We start from the raw sequence: 15,425 nt of genomic DNA, 5'->3' as shown, positions 1-15,425 counted from the left end.
TTTTATTAAGCTAGTTGTAAGTCCTCCAAGTTAGGGTTGACCCCAAGAACTAAGCTTCTTTTGAAACAATGGGTTGCATGCGATAGACATCTTATACTTGAAATTATTTAAAATTTACATTGCATAATGAACATAGTCTGCGCAAAGAATAAAGTATGCAATAAAGTAGAGAAGAACTTACCCCTTAATAGGAATTTGATTATGACATAGAACTAATCTTAATAGTAGAACCTATACGCCAAAGTACTTATATGCAAAAGTACTTATAAAATGCATGTTCCAAAAGTCATTCAACTCAAGGACTAGTTAAGATAGTTGATTGAACTAGAATTCATGTGCCCAAGGAACTTCACCTTGAGATGCACCTATTCTCTTCCAAAATAAGGATGGTTCCCTCATACTATGGATTAACTTCAAAGGTTTAAACCAAGTAATTGTTAAGAATAACTACCCTATTCATTGGATGAACTCTTAGACTAACTACAAGGGGCTAAAGTTTTCTCAAAATTTATCTAAGATAAAGATACTATTACATTGGGATTAAGGAGCAAGATATCCTTAAGACAACATTTAGCACATGCTACGATCATTATGGGTTTTAAGGCATGCCATTTGGATTGACCAATGCATCAACAAAATTCAATTTGTTAATGTTGGATATATTTCATCCTTACTCCATTGATTTTGTGCTAGTAATGTTTGACAAAACCATTGTGTACTCTTACATCTCAAAAGGATCACAAAGTCCAACTAAAGCTTATACTTCAAACCCTTTAGTAGAGTTAGCTCTATGTAAAGAAAAGCATGTGCATCTTTTGTATAGATCAAATTGAATGCTTAGGGTATATCATCTCCTAAGAAGCAATCTCACTTGATCTTGCTAAGATCAAGGATATTATTGATTGAATCATTTCCATAACGTTTTCCTTTTCATGGCTTGTATTTGATCTCAAAATTAAGCTCTTATAGAGTTTCTATGCATCATCTTTATCATGTTTACATTTAGCTAGATGAAAATCCACTTGAGACTTTGATGTTTTGTCACTAACATAAATTTTCTCCCCTAAATATATTGTCTCCATAATTTCAAGGCATGTATTACTACAAGAAATTCCAAGTTGTATATAGAATAGTTAGCTTCATAGGGTTTCAACTTCAATGAGAGGAAGCCACTGGTCTTCCTTCTTGCACCAAGACTCCTCCGACGGGAAGTCCGCTTGCATCAAAAACCACCTTCAATACTTGGTAAACTTGAGGAGTTTCAACACTAGACGTCATTATGACACATACATTGAGTTTGTTAAAGCTCTATTGATACTCTATTAACTCTACAATCTAGGTGTGTCTTTTCAAAGAGTTGGCTAATAGTGCTACTATAAGAGAGTAGTCCTTGATGAAAATCTATGATTCTATTAACACTTGAAACCCCACTGACTTCCTTAATTTTAAAACATGTTTGTCAATCCGTCAATTTTGACAAGAAGATAGTATGGCCAAGGAGTAATCCAAAATAAAGGACTATAATTTTGGTGATGGATGTCTTTACTTTCAAAACTAAATTTATATTCCAAAGAATCAAGAAGTTAAGAGAAAGATCTTATGGAAAGTGCTTATGGTTCTATAGTGTATGAAGATCCTTAATGCTATCTAAAAGAGTTGTTGCCAATGAAGAATGAAAAGTGATGTATGATGCTACATAACCAATGTTTGTCTTCTTAACGAATTATATTGAAAAGAATCAAGATGCCTAGAGAACTCCACTTTCTACACACTCCCACAAATGGAGTAGGAGTCCATAAGCATGTATTTTATGGTTCAATTGCCTATTGTTGTAGGTTGCTATGACTCAATCATGGTAGTAGTAGATAGACTTATCAAGATCACTCACTTGTTTCTTGTCAAGACTACCTATAAGTTTCTTGTACAACTATCCATCAAGGAGATATTTAGACTCCATGAGCTACCTAGGAGCATAATCAATGATAGGGGTTCCAAGTTAACCTCTTAGTTCTATGCCTATTTATTTTAGGCCATTGAAACTTAGCACCTCCTATCATTCTTAGATTGATGGCCGAATTGAGAGAGTGGATATCATCACTTTGGGCATTCTAAGAGGTCATTGTAGGAGAGAAACTAGAAGGTGGTTGGACAATTACCCTTGATAGAATTTTCCTATAATGCTACCTTATTAATAAAGAATCAAGATGTGCTCATTTCAAACTCTCTATGGTTAAGATTGCTAAACACAATAAGCATTTCAAACCCAACTCTTGAATTAGAAAATTCCAAGATATTCTTGAAGGATAAAAAATTATAGGCCATTCTTAAACAAATTAAAGCATCCAAGCCTAGTAGAAGGCTTACTTTGATTTCCAAAGGACTGCATATGCTTTGGAAGAAGTAGTAGTGGTGTACTTGGATACACAAATATTGACTATACATGGAATGTTGATAATAAAAAGTCAACCATATGATATGTTTTTACATTGTATATCGATGCAATCTCTTGTACTTGAATACTTGAATTTACAAGAGATATGTGCATATGCTTTGGAAGAAGTAGTTGTGGTGTACTTGGATACACAAATATTGAATATACATGGAATGTTGACAATAAAAAGTCAACCATAGGATATGTTTTTACATTGTATATCGGTGCAAACTCTTGGATGTCTTGCTTGCAAAAATGTGTGGTATTATCCACCACTAAAGCTAAGCATATTGCAACCACATAGGCATACAAAGATAGTTTAATTAGCTACATGAGGTTTGACCTCACAAAGAGAACTTGCTAGATCAAATTCCTAAAAGTTAGTAATCATTCTCTTCTCACACCAAACCATCTACTATCTTGGTTGCTTCATAGGCTTAGGTGTCTCTTTCTTGACCTTCACTTTCTTCTTCATTAATTCCTTATTTAAGTCTGCTTTGCCATCAACAACCTTCAAATGACCACCTTGTATGTATGGGCTAAGGATTTGCTTGCCCTTATCATCTTGTTTAGTGGTTGCCTTAACAATTTTTTCATTATCTTCATCTCCCTCTTTGGCCTTTTGACCTCTTGTGATTGCTCATAAATTAGAAGCATTAATGGCATTAACACGCACTGATTCAATCAAACTTATGCCCATGCCACTAGGCAGTTCTTCCACAATAGCCTTTTCTTTGTGCAAAATTTTCTTTAGTTTCCTTGTCCTCAATGGTTAATAGGACTTGGTTGTCCACTTCCTTATTAAAGGGAACTAATCTTGTTCCAATAAGTATTGGATGAGTGGTCAGACTTTGTGCATTGTCACGTTTTGTAACGTGCCTAGGTCGTGACACTTTTTAGTAGTCCATCGAGAGTCTGATCTAAAAGATGCCGCCTGGTACTCCCATGGAATGTCGCAGGGTTTGTCGAATAGCGACACCTGAGTCTACTCTGCAAAAAAGCATTTCAGCAAACCCTAGACCTGAATTTTTCTCGATTTCTAATGGTTAAGTCATGCTACATCCTTCTAGTGTCAATCTTCAGACGATCTACTTTGTGCAGAGCATCTAAACCAAGGCAGACTCATATCGCACTTGGTTCAAAGAGAATGGGAAACAAGAGGGATGTACCGCTCGACCTCTCTACCCGTAGGGTAAAGTCCCATTCCAGTCCCCTAAAACGATATGAGCCACGGTTCTACCCTTCATTAACTAAGCTCAATACGTCATCGCAATTTGAATGTTGAGAAGCCTCCCAGTTCTCTGGGACCACCCTGCCGTAGGACGCAATCATCAAGGGCTCCACCCACCCGCTTCCCTTGATAGTTTTAGTTTTCTAATTATCGAAGGGCACATTAGTGGTAACACGTACAAGCAGCTTCCTTAATTAACCCATTAGCCACATGTTTCTTTATGTAATTTTATGCACTAACACGAAAACAATTCAAACAAGTTCCATGGAAGTAAACTTCATATTAACATTTCAGTTGAGATACAAGTCTTGTCCATAGGACGTTTCTCACGATCCATAAGGATGTGTCTTATTTTCCTCCAAGTTTCTACCCTTGCACTAGTAACAGAACCTCGAGATTCCATCTTGAGTCACGTAGATTTGAGTAGGACGCAGAGGCAAAGGATTTATATCTAGGGCCCCCCTTGGCATCCAAGTGTCCTCCTACGTTCAAACTAATACATGGAGAGACCTCTTGTGGCGGGTTCGGTCTATATTCCCGTCATTGTTATTTAGAACCCCCTTGGATAGGATTGGCACCAGCTGAGGGTGGTTTGGCACGCCCCTTCATGAATTTAACCTGATTCATATATTAGTGTCTTATGAGAGCTTGGGTCAAACAATCCTTTCATAGACAGTGCTCCTAAATTTACAAGCACAAGAAATAATGTGGGTGAGTGTTCAGAACACCTGCTAAGGTGGAGTTCCTATTTTGAATGCTTAGCGTTCAACCTCTGGATTTTTCTTGCCTTAGTGTCAACTACAATGGCCTTCTGAGGGGGTAGAGAATACCCTTGTTTCGTCCCTCATTCTTATGCAACAAGAATGAGCATTTACGCAATTGGATTTATATCCAATCATTCTTGGATGGTAATAGCCCTAATTTTTCATTGATCATTTGGTAACCATTTTCCTTCTTAGAACTCTATCAGGGTTTCTAAGTTTACCCTAGGGTTTCATTCCCTCAAGATTTCATGACAGACATATTTCTTTCATCTCTCCTACTAGCCAAGAGTAACCTAAATCCTTCCCAATCATTGAGTAATTGTGAGCATCGAATGACACATTGTGAATTGTATTTCTTTCATGCAGATATGACATTTGAGTTTTTCACATCAACATCAAGTTATTTCATGGTCTAAAATGATACCTCTAAGAGTGTTATTGGACTTATCACGGGCTAGTTGCTAGGATAGAGATCTATGACCGTATTTATTTGATTCTAAGTCAATCTATGATCGTAGCATTAATTGGCTCATTTACAATTAAACCCTAACTTTAATACCATCTAGGGATTCACTTGTTGAATTACTTCTTGCAATTGAGTTTAACAATTTGTATGCGCATCTCGAATCTATCTTTTAAGATGAATTTCTGTCGTGTAGTGCAACTAAATCTCCCTACGATGCCTCACAAATCAAGATGTAGGTTTTTCTTGTTTTCATGTTACAATGCGAGACTTCCATTCCTTGAAATTTCATTTCAATGAATTTATGAAAAATCATACATTGTGACTTTTATTTTTAAGTGCAAAGTACATGAATTCATCATGCTTTATATAAATGCAAGCTAACTCTCTTTAATGGTTTCTGCAATCCTGTGCAAGAGCTTGTATATTTACATATCAATGTTCTAGGGTGCATTCGCAAAATTTGTGCTTACTAATCAGCCTAATATTGCACACATCCCATAAATGTTAGTTAGCTAGTAATTATCATGACCATCATGATTTAGATCCAAACCTATGCATCTACCCTTCAAGTTATACAAACTATACAATGCAAAGGTATGATTCTTTTCCATGATAATTACGATCTACCACTCCATTCATAGGACAAGACATTGTAGTGGTACCTAGTTTTCGAGTGATGAGTTGGTATTTATAGCCGATAGCCCATTCGTGTTAGTGGTGGCATCTTTGCCCGATCATCCTTCCGTGGTTGCGGCCATTCCGGCGGCTACTTGGGATAATTTGCGCTTCGAGACCATTCCAGAGCTTGGAATGCAGGCCTTCTCTTCTCTCAGTGCACTCCTTTTTGTAGGAATTTCCTACTTACCGCTTGAATCCAGTCACCTCTTGCGAAAATAGCGAGGAAGGGAGGGTATTTGTTACCCCTCTCCAAGTGGAGGAGGGAAGGAAACTTCTTGAACGTTATTATTATTATTATTATTATTATTCTCCTCCTCCTCCTCCTCCTCCTCCTCCTCCTCCTCCTCCTCCTCCTCCTCCTCCTCCTCTCTCTCTCTCTCTCTCTCTCTCTCTCTCTCTCTCTCTCTCTCTCTCTCTCTCTCTCTCTCTCTCTCTCTCTCTCTCTCTCTCTCTCTCTCGACAGTAGGGGAGGAAAAGAGGTGGTATATCCCATTTCAAGGATGGGGGGATTTATAGGGAGAAGGAGGGGTATTATTGGGGGGCGTGACAACGGGCCCCTCTCCTTACCTTATATTTGGGTGGCCAGTTTGGCCCACTGCCATGCAGTCGACATCCCTGGGGAAAAAGAGATAGTGGGGGGGAGAGAGGTGTGGCACACGTGTGCCCCTCCTCCCCATTGACATCATCGTCATCTTCATCGTGTATGATCATCACCTTCATCATCTGCTTCTTCAGCTCTGTCATCGACGTCTCCTATTTCCCCTCCCTCCTGTCAGGCTGGTGGTGTTCACGGGGGGAAGTTAAAAAAGTTCGAATAATTTTAATTATTAAAGGGGGGGTTTCTATGGGACAGGGAGGTTATTACATCCTTCCCTCCTTAAGGGATCAAGATGTCCTCATCTCAAAAGGAATTGGGGGTATTATCGGTTGAGACTTCTCTCATCAATCAATGTGGCATCTAATTCTAGATAGTCCTTCCACTGGATGAGGTCCTCTCTGAGGGCTCTATTCCTCAATTGCTTTTCCCGAATGTCTAGGATTTTATCTAGTCTAGGAGCTCAAGGACTCCTTAGCTTGGCATTACAACTTGTTGATCATTGAGTACATGGCTAGGATTGGATACATATTTCTTTTGTAGGCTAACATGAAATACATTGTGAACCTTTACATACTCGAGGAGTTGGAGTTTGTAGGCATTGGGCCCTAGGCGCTTGAGGATCCTGTAGGGCCTGCAATACCTTGGACTTAGCTTTTTAAATTATCCCAATGATAAGGAGATCTTCTTGGGTTGTACACAAATAAAAACCATATCTCCTTCTTTGAAGAGTCGCTCTTGCCTATTTAGATCTGCGTAGGCTTTCTACCTATCCTTGGTGGCTCTAATGTCTTTTTGATGGCCTTGACCTATTCATCCATTTCTTCTAGCATTTTCTTAGAAGCCTCTATCCTTAAGGTAGGATCTAAAAAATTCAATGGAATACAGCAGTCATGTCCATACAATTCTTGAAAGGTGTCATTTGAATGCTCTGCTAGTAAGAAGCATTATAGGTGAATTCTACCAATGATAGATATTGGATCCATTTCTTGGGTTCGTGGCAGCAATATGCTCTAAGAATATCTTCAATGACTTGGTTGACTCTCTCCGTTTGGCCATTAGTTTGAGGGTGATAGACTGTACTGAAACAGAGATGAGTCCCAATAGCCTCAAATATTCCTCTCTAGAAGTGAGATGTGAAGAGGGAGTCGTGGTCACTAACGATCCTTCTAGGCAACCCATGGAGTCTGAATATCTCCTTGATGAATAACTTGGCAATATCTAAACCTTTATAGTTTTTCTTGACTGGAATGAGATGTGCAACCTTGGTGAGCATATCTACTATAACCATAATTAAATTTTATCCCCCTTGAACTAAAGGTAACCCAATAACAAGTCCATGCTGATAAATTCCCACTTCATTTGAGGAATCTCAAGAGGTTGTAGCTTCCCAATCATCTTAACATGCTCTGCCTTAATGCGATGGCAAGATAAACATTCCGTGACATATTTGAGTACATATCCTTTCAGCCTTTCCCAATGATAGCTCTTTTTGACCATGTTGAGGGTCTTAACGTATCTGGGATGACTTGAAAAGGGGGAGTCGTGTGCTTCCTAGAGTATTATCTGCTTGCGTTTCTTGCTTGAGGGAATGCATAATCTTGTCATAAAATAGACAAGTCCCCCATTGATAGAGAATTCTTGATACTTGACCTTAAGTCTGGGGTTTTGGTCCTTTTTCAAAATATCATTTATCATCTTTAGATATTATGGGTCATGGCTAGCTTTCTCCTTAGCTAATTCAAGGATAGGGTTACTAGGCATTGACACCATAGTTGCTAATCATTCCGTCATTGAGGGTTCCTCCATAATAAGAGAGTTGAGGAATGCCTTGTGACTTAAGGTATCAGCGAGACCGCATTCTCTTTACCAGGCCTATACTTGATCTCAAAGTCATATTCTTGCAGAACCTCAATCCAACAACGTTGCCTCATATTGAGGTCAGGCCTGGGTGAAGATCCATTTGAGGCTCTTATGGTCTGTGACCAAAGAGAACTTGTTGCCAAGCAAATAGTGTATCCGAAGTTTGAGAACATGAATAACTGCTAGTAGCTCCAGGTCATGAGTAGCATAATTCTATTCATGGATTTTTAGCTTCCTCAAAGAATATGCTATAGGGTGATCTTCTTGCATTAGTACACAGCCTAGTGCAAGTGAGCTAGCATCTGTGACCACTTCGAATTCCTTGCTCAAGTCAAGAAGTTTCAGAATTGGTGATGTCACAAAGCTATACTTGAGTTGATCAAAACTTGCTTGTTTAGTGGGTGTCCACACTATGGCAACCTGCTTTTTTAGTAGATTTATGAGGGGTGTTGCGATTAAGGCATTTTCAAAGATCCTTTACCATCTTGTTAATCTGAGAAAACTATGCACTTCTTTGACAGTGGTTGGCGGAGGCCACTCTTGGACATCCTTAACCTTTGTAGGGTCTATAGAGATTCCTTCTTTTGACACAATAAACCCAAAATATTTGGTATGTTACTTGAGGAAGGCACACTTTTTCTTCTTAGCATAGAGCTTGTGTGTCCTCATGGTCTCAAGGACGATGCGAACTTGGGGTTCATGATCCTCCTCTTCCTTGGAATAAACCAAGGTATCATCAAAGAAGACAAGTACAAAATCATTGTAACGTGCCCGCCCCTCAAATTTCGGGACACGTCTTAGTAGCCTCGCAACTTATCCGGCCGTTCCCACTAGGATCGCGACCTAAAGTCCGGGTTCCTAGCCAACATTGTCTAAGGTCATAGACCGACTTTTTCCTAACATTTCTCGTTAACATTTCCTTTTAGGAAAGCTCTCGGCTAATCAAAACCACCCTTCCGTAGAATAGACCCATTGGTCACATCCACCACGCTTCCCTTGAGGGTTGTTTTAGTTATCTAATTACCTACCACGTTATGCTTGACACATAAAAGCAGCTTCCTTAATTAACCCGTTAGTCACAGGTTCCTTTATGTAATTTAGGCCACAGATATGAAGACAAATTAAAACAAGATCAAAACACTTCCTTAACTTATCTTCAAATTAATGTGTGTCTCCTGCCCATACAGAAGAATTAAGTGTTCATTTCTGCCTCCGCAGAAAAATCCTTCCGTCTTCTGGCAATAAAACCCAAAGGTTTATCCTTCCAAGATTTCGCCTTGTAACTAGTATCAAGGCCTCGAGATCCCATCTCGAGTCACGTAGAATACTTGTGTAGGGCCCGGAGGCATTGGGATTTATGGCCATAGCCCCCACTGGCACCCAAGCATCCTCCTACGCCAAGTGATTTCCATAGAAAGACCTCTCGCGGCGGGTTCAGTCCACATTCTCGACGCAGATTCATAACCCCCTTGGTTAGGGTTTGGCGGCTCGCGGGGGGTAGCTAGTGCCATCCTTCCTTAATTATCACTTTAGGAAATCAACCATAGCTGAAGCAACCAGCATAGTAACAATTGCTAGGGAAAACATCCTTTTCGTTTCCATGGCAATCACTCATCTCAGACCCGGCCATGAAATCATCAAATACTCCCCACTTGGGTTAACATCCAAAACCACATTAACAAACAATTGAATGCACAACCTCTTGCTTCAAGGCATCGCAATCCCATTGTATGCACAATCAAAATTTTAACTGGATGTATCAAAACACTTGCTTAAGGGATTTACAACCTTTTCAAATCGCCAAGCATAACTTGGGTCAACAATCCAATTAGGGTTAGGTCACCAGCTTCAACAAAGCTAGGAGCGTATCCATTTGCGATAGTCCACAGCAAGATCGATAAAACAATTCGCATGCAATTGTACTTATTCCTAATGCGCTGGATCACATGTGACTTGCGTCTATGAAAGTCTAGGGTTTTGTCTAATGATGCAAGTGTATGTCATGAACAGAATTAACATTTCATGTGTCCCTTTTAACCATGATTGCGAAATGTGAATTCCAAATGACTATTCATGCACTGAACTGGTTAAAAAGCTATCATTTTATGTGAAGTAAGGTGATAACCCCATCATTTTATGTGAGTAAAAGCTATCATTTCATGAGAGATAAGGCGATAACCTTATCATTTTTTGTGAATTTCAAACTCTTCCATTCGTGCATGCACTTAGTTTTTAGAGTAAACAAATCCCTAAGACTCGTTATGGTTCCATGCACAAACCATTTCATCTCTTCCACGAGTAACATTACTTATTTAATTTTAAGGCTTAGAACCTGGGCTTGATTCGTGTGTGCTGCGTTCGTCGTTCCGCTCACCCCTCCAGCATTAACGGTGGCTTGGGCGCCCACGCTTCCCCTGACTTTCTTCTTGGGAGCCATTCGCCTCGCGGAGATTGGGCACTCCAGACCTTAATGGTTTCAGTTACACACGATCGGTTGGGAAGACCACCGGATGTGGTTCGTTGCCAGGAGAGTGTTTTCGATGACTCATAGCGGTTACCCCCTTTCTCTCTCTTCTCCCTCTACCTCTCTTCTTGTCCTTCTCCCACTTCTTTCTCCTTCTGCTCCTTCCTCTACCACTTCTCACCTCTCTTCCTCTACCTCTTCTTCTTCCTCCTCTACCTCTCTCCTTTCCCTTCTTCTTCTCCTCTCCTCCTTCTCTCCCTCCTCTTTCCCTTTCTCTACCTCTCTCCTACTCCTTCTCTTCTTCTACTACTCTCCCTCTACTTCCCTCTTCCTCTATCTTCTTTTCCTCCCTCCTTCTCCTTCACTCCTTCTCCTTCTCTTCTTTTTCTCCCTCCTTCTAGCTCTTCTACCTCCTTCTCCTTCTCTACCCACTTCTTCTTTCCTCTTCTCTCCCTCCTTCTTTCGCTTCCCTCCTTCTACTTCTTATCCTCTACTCCTTCTACTTCTCTCCTCCTTCCCCTTCTTCTTCTCCTTGTCTTCCTCTCTATTCTATTACTCTTCTCTCTCTTACCTCTTCTCTCTCTCCCTCTTTTTCTCCTTCTCCTTCTTCTTTTTCTTCTTCGCCTTCTCTCTCTCCCTCTTCCCCTTCTTCTTCTTCTCCTTCTCTTTCTTCTTCTCTCCTCTCTCCTCTCTCTTCCCTCTTCTCTCCTTCTTCCTCTCTCTTCTCTCCCTCACAACAATCACAGGTGGGGTGGGTATCCGATCGGATGCCAGGGGTGTGCGCGCTGCAGAACTAGAGGGAGGGGGCCGCTGTTGCTCACGGCTAGTGCTTATGGCCAGCAGGGGGCCCGTCTGTCTCTAACGAGGGGGGGTCTTTGACAGTCCGCAGGGAGGGGGGCTTCTACAGCAACGGGGAGGAGGGGGGGACTCTGCCGACGACGAGGAGGAAGGTGGGCTTTTAAAGGTGGGGCGCAGCTGAACGGCGCCACCTGGGCGGCATGCCCCTCCCCTTCTTCCACATCATTCCCTCTCCCTCTCTTCCCAACGTACTGTCGGGTGGGAGCAAAAGGGGAAAAAAAAATTTGAAAAAAGGGGGGGAGGGGAATGTTACATCATCTCCCCCTTAGAGGAATCGAGATGTCCTTATCTCAAGAGAAACTGGGGGGAGACAAGCATAATTGGGGCTTATAACCTGTGGGTTAGGGCCCACCACGCTTCTACTATGCTACTTTGATTACTCAAATAACAACTTGCCACAACTTATGGGATCCCAATAGGATTTATTCCAAGTACAAGAATTATTACCTCAAGTATATCTTCCTAGGATATCAAGTCATCCTCAAAGGTTACAATAGGCTCCAAGCCTTCATCATCATGTAGTTCATAACATGAGCCAAAAGAAGAGTTTAGACGGCTTCCTTTGACTGCACATTCCTAATTCTCAGGGTCCAACTCAAGACAATCTGTTTGGATGTGTCCTAGTTCATTGCAGTGGAAACATCAGCGGTTGGGGCATCTCTTACGGATGTGTCCTATCTCACCGCACTTGTGGCACCTCTTGTCTTGATCTCATGAGTCATCTTCATCATAGTTGCCTGATTTAAGTTCTTGGACGATTGGATTCACTCGGAGTAATGAGTTTTTCAAGTCCGTTGGGCGCATTGATTCCAATCGAGTGTTTATGGGTGGATTTAACCCAGCACAGAACTTTGACACCTGTTGTGTCATATCCATTGGGGGTGCATACTTTAGGAGTGAAACAAACTTTGAATAATATGCTTCAAGGGATAATCCTAGCTATGTGAAGTCGTAGAATTCATTCATCTTTTGTGTGTGGTAGGTAGGTGGCAGATACCTCCCTCACACAACTTCCTTAAGCTTATTCCAGGTGACAGTCCCCTCCAAGATCGCTTGGTCTCTGCACCACTATTTCCACCAAAGTCTCGCTTCACCTGTAAGCTTAAGTTTGGCGAGCATGGCTTGGTTAGCAGGTGCAGTTCCTACTGCCTCAACATAGTCCTCCATGGACTTAATCCAGATCTCGACGTCAGCTTGAACAGTCCTTCCCTTGCCATCAAACTTAGGTGGCTTAATTTGCTTGAGAATGAACTTCTTCTCTTGCATGTCAGCATTCGTAGGTGCAGAAAGTGTCTGACATTCAAGCCATACCACTTAGGTTATTTAGGTTATGCCTATGATCCGAACATTAATCAATCATGCATCATTAAGAAGTTTTGCTCTGATACCAACTGTAACGTACCCGCCCCTCAAAATTCGGGACACGTCTTAGTAGCCCATCGAGAGATCAATCTAGATGACGTCGCTCAGCACTCCCAAGGAATGACACAGGGTTTGTCAACTAGGGTCTCTCGAGTCTGCCTCGCAACGGAACTTATCTGGTCATTCCCACTAGGATCGACCTGAAGTCCAGGTTCCTAGCCAACATTCTCTAAGGTCATAAACCGACTTTTTCCTGATATTTCTCGTTAGCATTTCCTTTGAGGAAAGCTCTCGGCTAATCGAGACCACCCTTCCGTAGGATAGACCCATTGGTCACATCCACCACGCTTCCCTCGAGGGTTGTTTTAGTTATCTAATTACCTACCATGTTATGCTTGACACATAAAAGCAGCTTCCTTAATTAACCCGTTAGTCACAAGTTCCTTTACGTAATTTAGGCCACAGACACGAAGACAGGTTAAAACAAGATCAAAACACTTCCTTAACTTATCTTCGGATTAATGTGTGTCTCCTGCCCATACAGGAGAATTAAGTGCTCCTTTCTACCTCCGTAGAAAAATCCTTCCGTCTTCCGACAATAAAACCCAAAGGTTTATCCTTCCAAGATTCCGCCTTGTAACTAGTATCAAGGCCTCGAGATCCCATCTCGAGTCACGTAGAATACTTGTGTAGGGCTCAGAGGCAGTGGGATTTACGGCCAGAGCCCCCACTCGCACCCAAGCGTCCTCCTACGCCAAGTGATTTCCACGGAAAGACCTCTGGCGGCAGGTTCGGTCCACATTTCTAGCACGGATTCATAACCCCCTTGGTTAGGGTTTGGCGGCTCGCAGGGGGTAGCTAGCGCCATCCTTCCTTAATTATCCCTTTAGGAAATCAGCCATAGCTAAAGCAACCAGCATAGTAACAATTGCTAGGGAAAACATCCCTTTCATTTCCATGGCAATCAGTCATCTCAGACCCAGCCATGAAATCATCAAATACTCCCCACTTGGGTTAACATCCAAAACCACATTAACAAACAGTTGAATGCACAACCTCTTGCTTCAAGGCATCGCAATCCCATTGCATGCACAATCAAAATTTTAATTGGATGTATCAAAAAACTTGCTTAAGGGATTTACAACCTTTTCAAACCGCCAAGCATAACTTGGGTCAACAATCCAATTAGTGTTAGGTCACCAGCTTCAACAAAGCTAGGAGCGTATCCATTTGCGATAGTCCACAGCAAGAACGATAAAACAATTCGCATGCAATTATACTTATTCCTAATGCCCTGGATCACATGTGACTTGCGTCTATGAAAGTCTAGGGTTTTGTCTAAGGATGCAAGTGTATGTCATGAACAAAATTAACATTTCATGTGTCCCTTTTAACCATGATTGCGAAACGTGAATTCCAAATGACTATTCATGCACTGAACTGGTTAAAAAGCTATCATTTTATGTGAAGTAAGGTGATAACCCCATCATTTTATGTGAGTAAAAGCTATCATTTCATTCGAGATAAGGCGATAACCTTTTCATTTTTTGTGAATTTCAAACTCTTACGTTAGCGCATGCACTTAGTTTTTAGAGGAAACAAATCCCTAAGACTCGTTCGGGTTCCATGCACAAACTATTTCATCTCTTTCACGAGTAATATTACATAATTAATTTTAAGGCTTAGAACCTGGGCTTGATTTGTGTGTGCTACATTGGTTGTTCCGCTCACCCTTGCAGCATTAACGGTGGCTTGGGCACCTACGCTTCCCGCGACTTTCTTCTTGGGAGCCATTTGCCTCGCGGAGATTGGGCAGTCTCGACCTTAACGGTTTCGGTTAGACACAATCGGTTGGGAAGACCATGGAATGCGGTTTGTTGCCAGGAGAGTGTTTTGGGTGACTCGTAGCGGTTACCCCTTTCTCTCTCTTCTCCCTCTACCTCTCTTCTTGACCTTCTCCCACTTCTTTCTCCTTTTGCTCCTTCCTCTTTTTCTTCCTCTACCACTTCTCACCTCTCTTCCTCTACCTCTTCTTCTTCCTCCCCTACCTCTCTCCTTTCCCTTCTCTTCTCCTCTCTTCCTTCTCTCCCTCTTCTTTCACTTTCTCTACCTCTCTCCTACTCCTTCTCTTCTTCTACTACTCTCCCTCTACTTCCCTCTTCCTCTACCTTCTTTTCCTCCCTCCTTCTCCTTCACTCCTTCTCCTTCTCTTCTTTTTCTCCCTCCTTCTCCTTCTCTACCCACTTCTTCTTTCTTCTTCTCTCCCTCCTTTTTTCGCTTCCCTCCTACTTCTTATCCTCTCCTCCTTCTACTTCTCTCCTCCTTCCCCTTCTTCTTCTCCTTCTCTTCCTGTCTCTTCTCTCCCTCTTCTCGCTCTTACCTCTTCTCTCTCCTTCTCTCTCTCCCTCTTCTTCTCCTTCTTCTTCTTCTTCTTCTTCTCTCTCTCCCTCTTCCCCTTCTTCTTCTTCTCCTTCTCTTTCTTCTTCTCTCCTCTCTCCTCTCTCTTCCCTCTTCTCTCCTTCTTCCTCTCTCTTCTCTCCCTCACAACGATCACAAGTGGGGTGGGTTTCCGATCGGATACCAGCAGTGTGCTCACGGCCAGTGCTTACGGCCAACAGGGGGGGCCGCATGTCTCTAACGAGGGGGGGTCTCTGACAATCCGCAAGGAGGGGGGGAGCTTCTGCAGCAACAGGGGGGAGGGGGGGAACTCTAC

Source organism: Lygodium microphyllum, chromosome 7 (genome assembly GCF_053477565.2).
Source record: "Lygodium microphyllum isolate KBCC chromosome 7, Lygodium_microphyllum_v1.1.10, whole genome shotgun sequence".
In the NCBI taxonomy this organism is placed as follows: domain Eukaryota; kingdom Viridiplantae; phylum Streptophyta; class Polypodiopsida; order Schizaeales; family Lygodiaceae; genus Lygodium; species Lygodium microphyllum.
This window is presented reverse-complemented; position numbering follows the sequence as displayed.